Raw genomic sequence first — 12,212 nt, 5'->3', positions numbered from 1 at the left:
GAGAGAGAAGACAAAACATCTTGGTTGGCATTTACCAGTGCCAATTTGTGTCCTTTATCTCCATGCAATGCAATTTTCAATAGTGTTACCAGAAATTTAGCATGGCTAATCAACCTCAGTCCTTGCAATACAACATGAGAAGAATTCAGATAAGACAAGAATGTAGTTATAAGTGATAAGTTTATTAGGAAAAGAAAGATGCCAGAGAAAGAGGATGCATGGCATAGATCTTCCACAGAAAGATGGCTGTACTTTAGCTTATCTTCAGCCATTTTGCCATTTCCAGAGTACAGACATTAGCTTTTGGTTAAAAAGACAGAAATGGGGGCAGAGTGTGATAGGGTATTCATGGTGGAAACGCTTCAGATCCCAGGACGGTTTGGAGGTTCCATGGGTAGTCTGATTACCCAGTTGTCAGGACTGACTCTGGGCTTTGCTCAGTGAGAATCATTAATGCTTCTTGGATTAATGCTTCTTCCTGGATTCTAAGATGGCTGCAAGCGACTGCGGGTGAGAAGGGCTCTGGGTCATGTAAGTCTGTCCCCAGGATCAGTCGCTGGGGTAGAGCCCCTGTTCCAGGGCCCAGGGGTAGGGTAGAAATGGGGGAAGGATACTGAATTACATTTAAAATCTAGGGAGTTTTTACAGGCCTAGGTAAGTTAAACATTTATTTAAAATAACAACAACAACAAGTATTTACTGACTCACCTTAGGCTGCAAGGGTTTGATCCTTACCTGAATGAGGTACTTAAAAATTCATCTGGTGACATTTCATGACCCCAGTGGCCACTGAGGCTGGTCGTGTGTAAACTGGAAAGCTTAATTACAGATTTCCTTTGCATTTCTCATCACTCTCATCGCTCTCTTTGATGAAGAGAGAGTCCTTAGTAACACCACGAGCCACAGAGCCACAGAGAGCAATGTGGTGGGTCTCAGCTCTCCAAGAGTGACCGGCTAGTGGAACAGCTGGAGAGCCACCGAAATGCTGGTCTCTAAAGGCAATGAGGGGGCCAATTCAAGCCCAGAGAGAGGTCATTTTCACATCAGGTAATCTGAGGTGCATTTCACAGAGCCTGAGTGGATGAGACAGTGGCTGTGAGAATCAAAGGAAGAGCCACCTTGAGTAGAGCAGTGACTTCCAGGAAGCCCTGTGACCCGTGACCCAAGGTAACCTGCAGGGAGGAAGCCAGCTTGGGGAAGGGGAGAAGGGCTGGCCCTACAGCCCAGACTCTTCTTCCTCCATCTGGGGCTAGATTACAACAGAGAGGCAGGAGGGTGGAGAAACAAATGGGAGCACGTGGCCGTGGCCTCCTCAGGTGTTAACCAGGGATAGGAGCAGGAAAGGGAAATTCAGGGAGAAGTCACATTCTGTGGGTATCTTTGTAATTCTCTCTCTCTGTCACTTGAATCAGGACCCCAGGCTGTCATGGCCATCCTTTGTGAGCTCAAATGGTTCCTTGTGTGATCCCCAGAAATAATGAGGGGGAGGCCCTGGGAAAGGCGACTGTGATCTGCAGAACAGAGGGAGCCCTCAATACTCACCAAAATATAAATGTGAAATTAATTTGGCTACCAGCTACTTAGTAACATGAGCAGAATCTTATCATTTATTACATTGAAAAAATTGTCTCAGAAAACAGAATAAGGTAAAAAAGCCCAAGGTGTCCTGTAGTAGGTAAATGCAAAAGTAAACTATGATATAGCCAAATAATGGAAGAGTTCCAGGTAGTAAGGGGGTAATGATGTGAAAATAATAACATAATGAATATGATGTGAAAATATTAGAATAATGAATACGATATGAAAATACTAAATGAATAGGATTAGAAAAATACTAATATAATGAATACGATTAGAATGAAAAACAATGGAGTGATATAGAACTAAAATACTGAAAGAAATAATTGCCAATACAAACTTGTATCTAAAGGCGTGTGGACATGGAGATAAAGCCAATGCAAGGGCACATAGGACTGTAACCATAGGAACTGTCAGGAGCATGGGTTACAAGATAGAGTAATCATAAAATACCTAAGGGCCAGACACCTGGGCATAGGGGATAGAGCACTAGCTACAGCAAAATACCAGCACATGTCTGGGCACCACTGACCAAGGGTGTAACCAATCCCAATCAAGCAAGAAGGAGTTTGGGCCAGAGAAGGAGCAGCCAAGGACCCAGAATGAGGGACAGCATTTCTGTTGGCCTTAACAGAGACTGTGCTTCGAGGATCCTTGGCCTGCAGTAGCTACTCCTTGCCTGAGAGGACCAACAAGGACTGAGACTCATTGTGTGGCAGGCCCTGTTTGACTTCAGGACTAAGAGGTGTCGGAGAGGTGAGTCCAGTGCGTGTGCTGGATAGGCAGGATAGAATTAGGTAAATCAGGACTAGAAGATAGGCACTAGAATATAGTGCTCACTCTGCTAAGCTATGTGAAATCAATAAACTATGTTGCATCATATTCCCTGCCTAGTGCTGAATTACTTTGCCTGCTCATGACACCGGTGCTAAAGAGAAATGCATTATGGAGCCATAAAAAGACAGGAAGGAATGATAAGGGCATGTGAAGGTATGCAATAGAAGCCAATCTGAGAATGTTACCTTTTTCATATAGTGATTCCATTATATAAAAATCTGGCAAGTATGGAGATAGTAAAAAAACGACAGTTGTTTGAAATTAGAGAAAGAGAAGGAGGTAGTACAATGAGGATATATTTTTTAGGTCAAGGGAATTATTCTATATGATACGAGCAGTGGAAGAAATATGGCATCATCCCTCTGTCTGGACCCATAGACTTGAGAGCAGTGGAGTAGGGGCTCATTTAAACCACGGCTTTGGGAACTAATAATGTGTCAGTACAGGTTCTTTGATCTCAACAAATAAACCACTCTACTGGGGATGTTGATGGTCTGGGAGGAAGGCATGTGTGGGTGGAGAGGGGGGAGCACATAGAAACTAGACGTTCTACTCAGTTTTACTGTGCACCTAAGCCTGCTCTTAAAATATACTTTAGAAGTTCTTTATTGTTATTATAAAGGTGATGTACAGAAGGGTTACAGTTATATAAGTGAGATAACGAGTATATTTCTTTTGGGATAATGTCACCCTTTCCCGAGCTCTCTCCCAGCTTTTGCCTCCTTAGTTTACTTTTTCAAAGGAAAGATGAAAAGCAATGGTTAAGCCAGACACCAGTGACTCACACCTGTAATCCTAACAGGTGTGAGATCGGGGATCACAGCTGGAAGCCATCCTGGGCAGGAAAGTCTGTGAAACTCTTATCTCCAGGTAAGCACAGACAGCCAGAATACAGCTGTGGTTCGAGTGATGGAGAGCTAGCCTTGAATAAAACAAAAAACAAACCCCGAAAACTCACGAACAGTGCCCAGGACCAAAGTTCATGCTCCAGGACCAGGGGGAAAAAGCAGTGCATGATTCATATCATAGTACTTGAATAAATTCTATTTTATGCATTTTCTTGTGATGTTAGTTTGTTTTGCTTTTAACTTGCTGGGAGAGAGAGAGAGAGAGAGAGAGAGAGAGAGAGAGAGAGAGAGAGAGAGAGAGAGAGAGAGAGAGAGAGGCAGAGAGAGAGGGAGAGAGAGAGGGAGAGAGAGAGAGAACCTGTCAAGTAGATGAAGTAGATGTTTATGCATTCTTTCTTTTTTTTTTTTTTGTAGGTCATGGGACTTGAACTCAGACTGGGTGCTGTCCCTTCGCTCTTCACCCAAAGCTACCACCCTACCCTTGAGCCAAGCCCCACTTCCTGTTTTCTAGAGGTTAACTGCAGATAAGATTCTCAGGTCCTTTTGTGCCCAGGCTGGCTTTGAACCTTGATCCTCAGATCTCAGTCTCCTGAGTAGCTAGGATTACAGGCGTGAGGCACCACACCTGCTGTTTAAGCATTCTTGAGCTGATATATTTGACTCCCAGCTCTTTGTTGTTCATATATAAGAATGGAAAACATAAATATCCTAGGGAATGTAGTGAACATCTTATCAGAAAATCTGTTCAATCCATTGAGAAGAAATTGGCACAAAATAGTGTTCTGGGTGGATTTGAAATGACTAATGTATACACTTTTCTCTTGTGCTATGAGTGGGCAGAAGTTGACATCAATGACTGTGCTTTTCTTTTATCCAGCTGTTCAGCATCTATTCACCCCCCCTTTTTTTAAATCATGTTGATAACTCTATTTTCTTGTAGGGAGCTTCTGCTTGCTCTGGCCTCACCCTCATTAGGCTGTGCAGTTGGCTCAGATCTAATTGATTCAGAGTACTGAGCCATTGGCCAAATGATTGGTTCAGAAATGGACTTAGAGTCAACACAAGCGTTTCTTTCATGCCAAATGAGATGTGTGTGTGTGTGTGTGTGTGTGTATCTGTGCATGTGTCCATGTGAGCACATGCACTTTGTGTTAAGAGGGAGCATAGTTCTTCTGCATTACTACCAAAGTGACACTGGCCAAATTGCCCTTTTTTTCTGAGGCCCTCTCTCTACCCCCATCTCCTCCTCCTCCTCCTCCTCCTCCCTCTCTCTCTCCTCTTCCCCTCCTCCCCCCTCTCTCCTTTCTCCCCCTCTTTCTTACTCTATGCCAGTCCTGTAACTTGAACTCAAGACCTGGGCTCTGTCCCTGAGTTATTTTACCCAAGGCTAGCACTTGAGCCACAGCGATGTCTCACGGACTTCCCTGCTCATGCTGGCTTTGAACCAGATCTTCTAATCTCAGTTTCCTCAGTATCTAGGATTATAGGTGCGAGCCACTGCCATGCTGCTGAGCTACCTCTTTTTTCGCGAATGGTACCACATAGCTGGTAGAGTTGTCCTGGGATGGTATGCATCACTATTTCTAAAGTCTCGCATAGTGTTTGTCTGCTCAACATTTTCACTTGCTCAGATAATGGGCATCGTGCACCACGTTCAGTAAATGACAACTCCATCTGCTCAGCTGCTCAAGCCGGAATCCTCTAAACTTTTACATAAACTTTTTATTCTTTTTATCTTTTCATTCCATCAGTAAATCCCGTTCATTTTACATTTAAGTTATACGCGGGGTTCACGCATGCTCATGCCCACCCAGTTCAAGCCACCAGCAACTCTTATTTGGGGAGTAACACCACAGCTTCCTATACGGTCATCTTGCTTGTGCCCTTTCCCACAGGAGCCTAAGTACTCTTCTGTATAAACACCTGTTATTTAGCCCCTCATACACAAGCGGTTACATCTCACACTTCCTTCCTCCTTCCTCTTTCTGCTTCACTTAGTTGACCTGTAAGTACACCAGGCTTCTGGCTTAGGACCTTTCTCTGCTCTTTTCTTACATGTCATGTAGTAACCTCACCCCTTTCAGATCACTACCCAAACACCCCCATCTCAGTGAGATCTACTCACTCCTCCAGCTTCACTTGCAACCCTCCAGACCTTTATCCCATATTCTGTCTTGTCTCTTAAGCCCTCATTGCCACCTTGTATGTCGTGTAGATCATTTATTCATCTACTATGTCTTCCCTCCATTTGAATGTCAGACGCAGAGGTCAGAATTTTTGATAACTGCTGATAAAATTCATAGGACAGAGGAGATGCTCAGTAAATATTTAATATGCAAGTGAACAAATAACGAAGCAAAGGCAGAAACATCTGCGGCCAAATGTACTATTCCCCATTTTGCAGTACATTCTAGGTAGGTAGAGGCTAGAGACTTGGTAATCCTCCAGAACATACCTCAGGCAAAATGTTGCTTGGGATGTAGTCCCGTGGGGGACAGAAGTAGACAGTCACAAAAGTATAGTCTGTGTACAGGAAATAGTTGATGGCGCTTGTAATCTGGAAATAAAGGTATATAAAAGATATCCTAGTAGGAAGCCAAGAGATGGTGGCTCACATCTGTAATCCTAGCTACTCAGGAGGCTGAGATCTGAAGATCTAGGCTCAAAGCCAGACCAGGCAGGAAAGTTCCCACAAGACTCTTATCTCCAATTAACCACTCAAAAACCAGAAGTGCTATTGTGGCGCAAAGTGGTAGAACGCTAGTCTTGATCAAAAAGATTCAAAGAGAGCACCCAGGCCCTGAGTTTAAGCTCCATGACCGACCTACCAGAAAAAACAAAAAAACAAACAACAACAAAAAAACTATTGATACAGTGTCTTAAGCTGTCCCCTGAAGTTTCTGTGAGAGAAAAGAATCAGTAAAGTATGTGGATAGAATGAGGTACTGAGAAGTTACCACATCTGGTAGGCTGAAGTGAGAACTATCTGAGGAAGTCACTGAGTGATGTTGACTTCTTGTGAACTCAGATCTTAACCAGACTGAATAAAAAGACACACAAAGAAAAGTAGGAAACCCATGCCAATATAAATATTTCAAGGCATTCTGCCGAGTCCTGTTTATTCGGTCCATTGAAAATAGACAAGTAGTTACAAATAGCAAACTGGGCCCTGTTCCCTTTCAAGATGTGGGAGTAGAAGTCCTTTTCATGAATCTAGTAGAGGTTGACCACAAGAGGGTGACATCATTGAGTGCGTGTGTCGTTTTCTAACCCCAGAGGTGTAATTTTACCCTAGAATATTATTTCCTGTTGTTTTACATCCTCGGCATCCCTGCACTCTTTTCTTGACTCAAGGAGGTACAGAACATGTTATCCATTCAAACTTTCCCCAGGACAGCTGGTCTACCCTGAGCTTCCCAAGGATTAACGGCTCCTGGCCCATACCCAAGAATGTTTCCAGATGTTCCTTCTCTGCACCACAAGCCCAGTCTTTGAGAACATAGCAATTCTTTCCATTTTAGGCTGAGTTACTTATCTATAATATTGGATTCCTAAAATATTTCTGAGTGATAGTAAGGTGGGGATATTGTGTGCCCAGAACTTGACACTTGTTAAAAGAGGAAGCAAGGATGATTATACAATGAACTGTATGCAGTATGTTCCTCCTTTCCCACCAACAGATTTTCTCAAAATAGACTTTAGCTGGAGAACTCGAGGAAGACCTTGGGTTTATGAGTAGATGCTCAGCCACTTGTCACCCTGTGGGAGATAGAGGACGGAGTTGTGGCTTTACCTGCATGCCATCTTCATGGTAGGCATGGCTCCATGCTGAAGACACTGTGGACATAGAGCTCTTGGTGAGCAAAGGCAGGCAATGGCTTGGTTTTCACGAAGGGGACTTTGGGTGCGAGAACTGAGGAGAGGAGGTGTCTCCACTTTTAGGAGCTTTAGCTAGAGACTGTATGGCTGCTTTCCACGTATGCATTCTTTTATATATATATATGTGTGTGTGTATATATATATATATATATATATATATATACCATGTATGTATTCTTATAGAAACCCCAAGAGATTATGAAAGAGTTATAAAGGATGAACCTTGTATTGCTCACATTTCAGGAGAGGAGTCGTGGCCTAGCCAGGATTATGCATACACAGTGAAATGGAAGTGTGTGTGTGTGTGTGTGTGTGTGTGTGTGTGTGCGCGCGCGCGCACGCATGCACGCACACAATTAAATAACAAGTTAACACTACATTAAAGGGTATGAACGATTAGAACAAAGTTGGAAAAAAAGATCCCAAAACATTAATGGTACTTGGATTGAGGTTTTGGAATAGGGAGATACTTTCCTGTTCTAGTTCCAATTTTTAATGTATGTTTCTATTACTTGAGCTGTTGGAGACCTGCTGGTGCCAGAAATGAATAGACACAGAAGAGAGATTGATTTCATCAAGGCATTTTACTTTGGCACAGAAGGGTGATCTGTCACTCTCCCTAGAGCTAGAAGGGCATCCCAAACAAGGTGGTATCCTTCGTTTTTACCCAAACCCAAGGTGTGATACTGTCCCTTCTTTCTTCCTAAGGAGTAGGAATGTGTGTGTATGTATATATGTATATGTGTATATATATACACATATATACATACACATGTATATATATGTGTATATATATATATATACACATACACATACGTATATACATCAATCACCAGGGTGATGGGATAATACAAAGAAGTTAGAAAGCATTCTAATCACCAATCAACAATCCCTGATAGGGAGAAGGCTGCTCTTCTGAAGCAAAGGCTTGTCATGGCTGACTGTGAAGGGTTATCGTTGGAGGAGGTTGGTAAAGCCAGTGGAAAGTTCCCACTCAACTTCCCACTAAAAAGGGAGATTAATTCTCTAAGTGTATAAGGTTTATACACTTGACATAACGGCCCACAAACAACACAGCTGAAATCAAGAAGGAAATAATTGCAGGAAATATCAGTACCAGGAGATATCAATATACTGTATCAATATACAATGGTGACTACTCACAAGATGGAGACATTTTAATAGTACAGGAAAGATTGCTTCCAGAACGGGGAGTGTGACCTAGCGGTAGAGTGCTTGTCTAGCATTCACGAAGACCTGGGTTCAATTCCTAGGAATCACAGAAACAGAAAAGGCCAGAAGTAGTGTTGGCCTCAAGGGCAGAATGCTGGTCTTGAGAAAGCCCAAGGACAGTGCCCTGAGTTCAAACCCAAGGACTGGCAAAAAAAAAAAAAATTGCTTTTTTTCACAAGCAGTTTAGAAACTGATGATTGATTGATTGAAGGTGACAAATAGAGAAGAAAGCTTGAGACCCCTAGTTTTGGGGGACTCATATTTCATGTAACTATCTCGAAAGAGCTGTTTCTCCTGGCTTCCAGGCCTCTCCATATCCCCCGCCCCCTGCTGTTCTTCACATGGTTCTGCTTAATGTTAGTTCCCCTAAGGTCTCATGCTTTGCTTGACCTACAGAGCCTTCCTAAGGACGGTTCCAATTCACAGCCATCTCTCTCACGGGTCATCTACACACACTGCTGTTGAGCCCTTGATCCCTGAATATCTTTTGGGATGCAGACAGCCAGCCAGAGCTCAGTGATATTCATGGTATCTTATTCTATGCAAGAGAAAGGTGTGTTTCAGAGCAGTTTTATTATTTCCCTAAAAGATACATCCACCAGCTCTGCATGACCATGGATCTCTGCTTGGTGAGCAGAGATACGCAGCATAGGGATTCAAGGCCACTTGATTTCTGGGCCCTCAGTATCTGCCATAGCACCGGGCATGTGGTGGGTAGGTTCTTAGTGTTTGTTGAAATAATAGTAGAGTATGCCATTTTATTTTATTTTAATTTTTTGTGGGTCATAGGGCTTGAACGCAGCCTGGGCGCTGTCCCTTAGCTCTTCAGCTCAAGCTACCATCCTACCCCTGGGCCTGAGTGTTATCCCTGAGCTCTTTAATTCAATGCTACTGCCCTACCCTTGAGCCAAGCCTTACTTCCCATTTTCTAGAGATTAATTGGAGGTAAGAGTCTCAGGTCCTTCTGTGCCCAGGCTGGCTTAGAACCTTGATCCTCAGATCTCAGCCTCCTGTGTAGCTAGGATTACAGGTGTGAGCCACCACACCTGGTGAATATGTCATTTTTTGAGCTTCAGTGCATTGTAACTATATGTGAATAAGTCTATAGGAACCATTGTGTCATTAAAATAAGTATTCAGGCACAATGGTGTCATTACATTGGTCCATAATCTGTTCTAGCTGTGTGTATATACATACATACATGTGTATATATAGTTGCATATATACATATACATTCATGTCTACATACAGACATGTATACATGTGTGTACATATATACACGTGTATACATATATACATATATGTATATACACATTATATACGTATATATATGCATATATATGTATATACACAAATACACATGTATATGCACACATATACACACACCTGTATATGTGTATATATACAAACTCACATACACACACACACACACACACACACACACACACACTGTGCCACTCCTCAGGCTTGAACTCAGGGCCTGGGTGCTGTCCCTAAGCTTTTCTATTCAAGGCTAGCACTCTACCATTTAGAGTCAAAGCACCACTTCCAGTTTTCTGGTGGTTAATTGGAGGTAAGAGTCTGAGGGATTTTCCTGTCTGGGCTGGCTCATATCTCAGCCTCCTGAGTTAGGATTACAGGTGTGAGCCACTGGGGCCCAGATTTCTCTGAACATTTTTTTCTCAAAGCTATTTACTCTCCATAGCTCCCCTCAGCCCTACCAGTGCCCTCTTCCCCCCACCAAGATGTAGCCTTTCTTTTCATTTCATAGAGAAGCAATTAGAAGAGAATGTCTTCATTTCACCAGCACCAAATTGATCCTCCTAATCCATCCATATTCTCAGCCATCTTCTCTACTTTTCTTCGGTGCTATGGTGGAGCTCCTATCAGCCCTCTAAGAGAGTCCTGGGGACTGTCTTCTCTCTTCTTCTATACATACATAGTCCTTTGCTCTGGAAACTTCCTCCACCTCTGCATTGTTGATTGTCATCTGTCTAGTGAGCTAGCCCAGTCATCCTACAAGCCTGACAAAACCCAATGCTCTCTCCTGATTCCTTACAGTCTCCCAGCTATGTCTTTAGTTTTCTATTCTTGTTCATCAGAAAACTCCTCACAAATACTAACTCACTGATAGGGAGATCATTTATTCTCTTGGAGTTACTCTAATGGGGTATATCCTCTCTTTTCTCTAAAATACTTCCTTTTGTCATGTCACTGGGAACTTCCTGGTTGCCCTTCCTCTTATTTGGAGTATTTTCCTTCCTAACACTCCTTCTCAGCATTCTTGTGCCTTTCTAACCTCTACTACAGGAAATCCCCACAGCTATCTTTAGAACAGAAAGATCTCTACAGTCTCTATAAGACTGTGGCTTTAAAACCAGCTGCTAAGTCACCCGCATTCATGTCTGTAGCATGAATCCACACTCAACATTTCGGAAGTTAGTCAGCTAGCTGGGTGTTGGTGGGTCATACCTGTAATCATAGCTACTGAAAAGACTGAGATCTGAGGAGTGCAGTCTGAAGCCAGCTGAGGAAGAAAAGTCCCTGTGAGACTCTTAACTCCAAGTAACTACTCACAAACCAGAAGTGGAGCTGTGGCTCCAGGGGGTAGAGCGTTAGCCTTGAGCAAAAGGAGCTCAGGGAGCCAGGGCCGGTGGGCCCAGTGGCTCACGCCTATAATCCTAGCTACTCAGGAGGCTGAGATCTGAGGATCAAGGTTCAAAGCCAGCCCAGGCACAAAAGAACCTGACACTCTTATCTCTAATTAACCTCTAGAAAATGGGAAGTGGGGCTTGGCTCAAGGGTAGGGCAGTAGCCTTGAGCTGAAGAGCTCAGGGACAGTGCCAGGCCGAGTTCAAGCCCCATGACCCACACATACACAAAAAGAAGAGCTCAGGGACAGTGCTCAGGCCCTGCATTCAAGCTCCACAACAGCAAGCAAACAAACAAACAAAAACAGCAAAATACTAGTCCTGAAGTTATACTTCATTGGCTATTTGAGCTCTCTGAGAGTCTGAAACTTACTATATTTAAACAAAGCTCTCCATCTCTTTTTCCTTGCGACCAAATCTACATCATCCCACTTTTACTTTTCTAAACATAGCCATATTAACTTTTCTTTTGGTGCAGTACTCAGACCATAAAATCCTACAATCAGCTTTGAGTCTTCTTTCTTTTGCACATCTCACTTCCAAATCACCACCGACCCCTGTTTCCTCTCCATTCACGCTTGCAGCAGAACCCATTTCTTTCCATCCTTGATACTTTTGTTACTCCTTTCTGGGTCAAGAAGCTTTCCAAGGCCGCATTTTACATGCTACACTAGATCAAGCCACTCAGCCACTAGTTATAGGTTAAAAACAAAATACATAGTCTAAACGTGTCCTTAATCTTGTCCTACAGAGCCTCAGCTGTACCCTCTGAACACCTGTTCTTCCTCTCATACTCCTCTGGTTCTACATGGTCTGCTTTGCTGTGCCAGGAACCAGCCAAGGACTCTCCTGCCATGAAGCCTTTGCATTTGCACTCCCCTGTGTCCAGGAAACAGTTGGCCGGGGGAAGTCCTGGGATAACACTTAGGTTTCTGCTTAAAGGTCACAGATGTCCCACTGAGAAAGAAGCAGGAAAGGCCACTTGATTTGTTTTCCGACTCAGCTGGAGCGCCCTATTATTGCCTGCCAGATGCTGTCCCCAGCACCTCCACACACCATGAAAGCACTTTCAGAACAGAAATAGCTTGCATCGATTGAATATTGATCGTGGGCCAAGCAATCAACCCCTTGGAAAGATGAATTCCCTTCATCTTCACAAAAGCCCTGTAAACCTAAGTTCCCCATT

The sequence above is a fragment of the Megascapheus bottae genome, chromosome 13 (assembly GCF_031878675.1).
Source record: "Megascapheus bottae isolate mThoBot1 chromosome 13, mThoBot2.hap1, whole genome shotgun sequence".
NCBI lineage: Eukaryota > Metazoa > Chordata > Mammalia > Rodentia > Geomyidae > Megascapheus > Megascapheus bottae.
Note: the sequence above shows the minus strand (reverse complement) of the source record.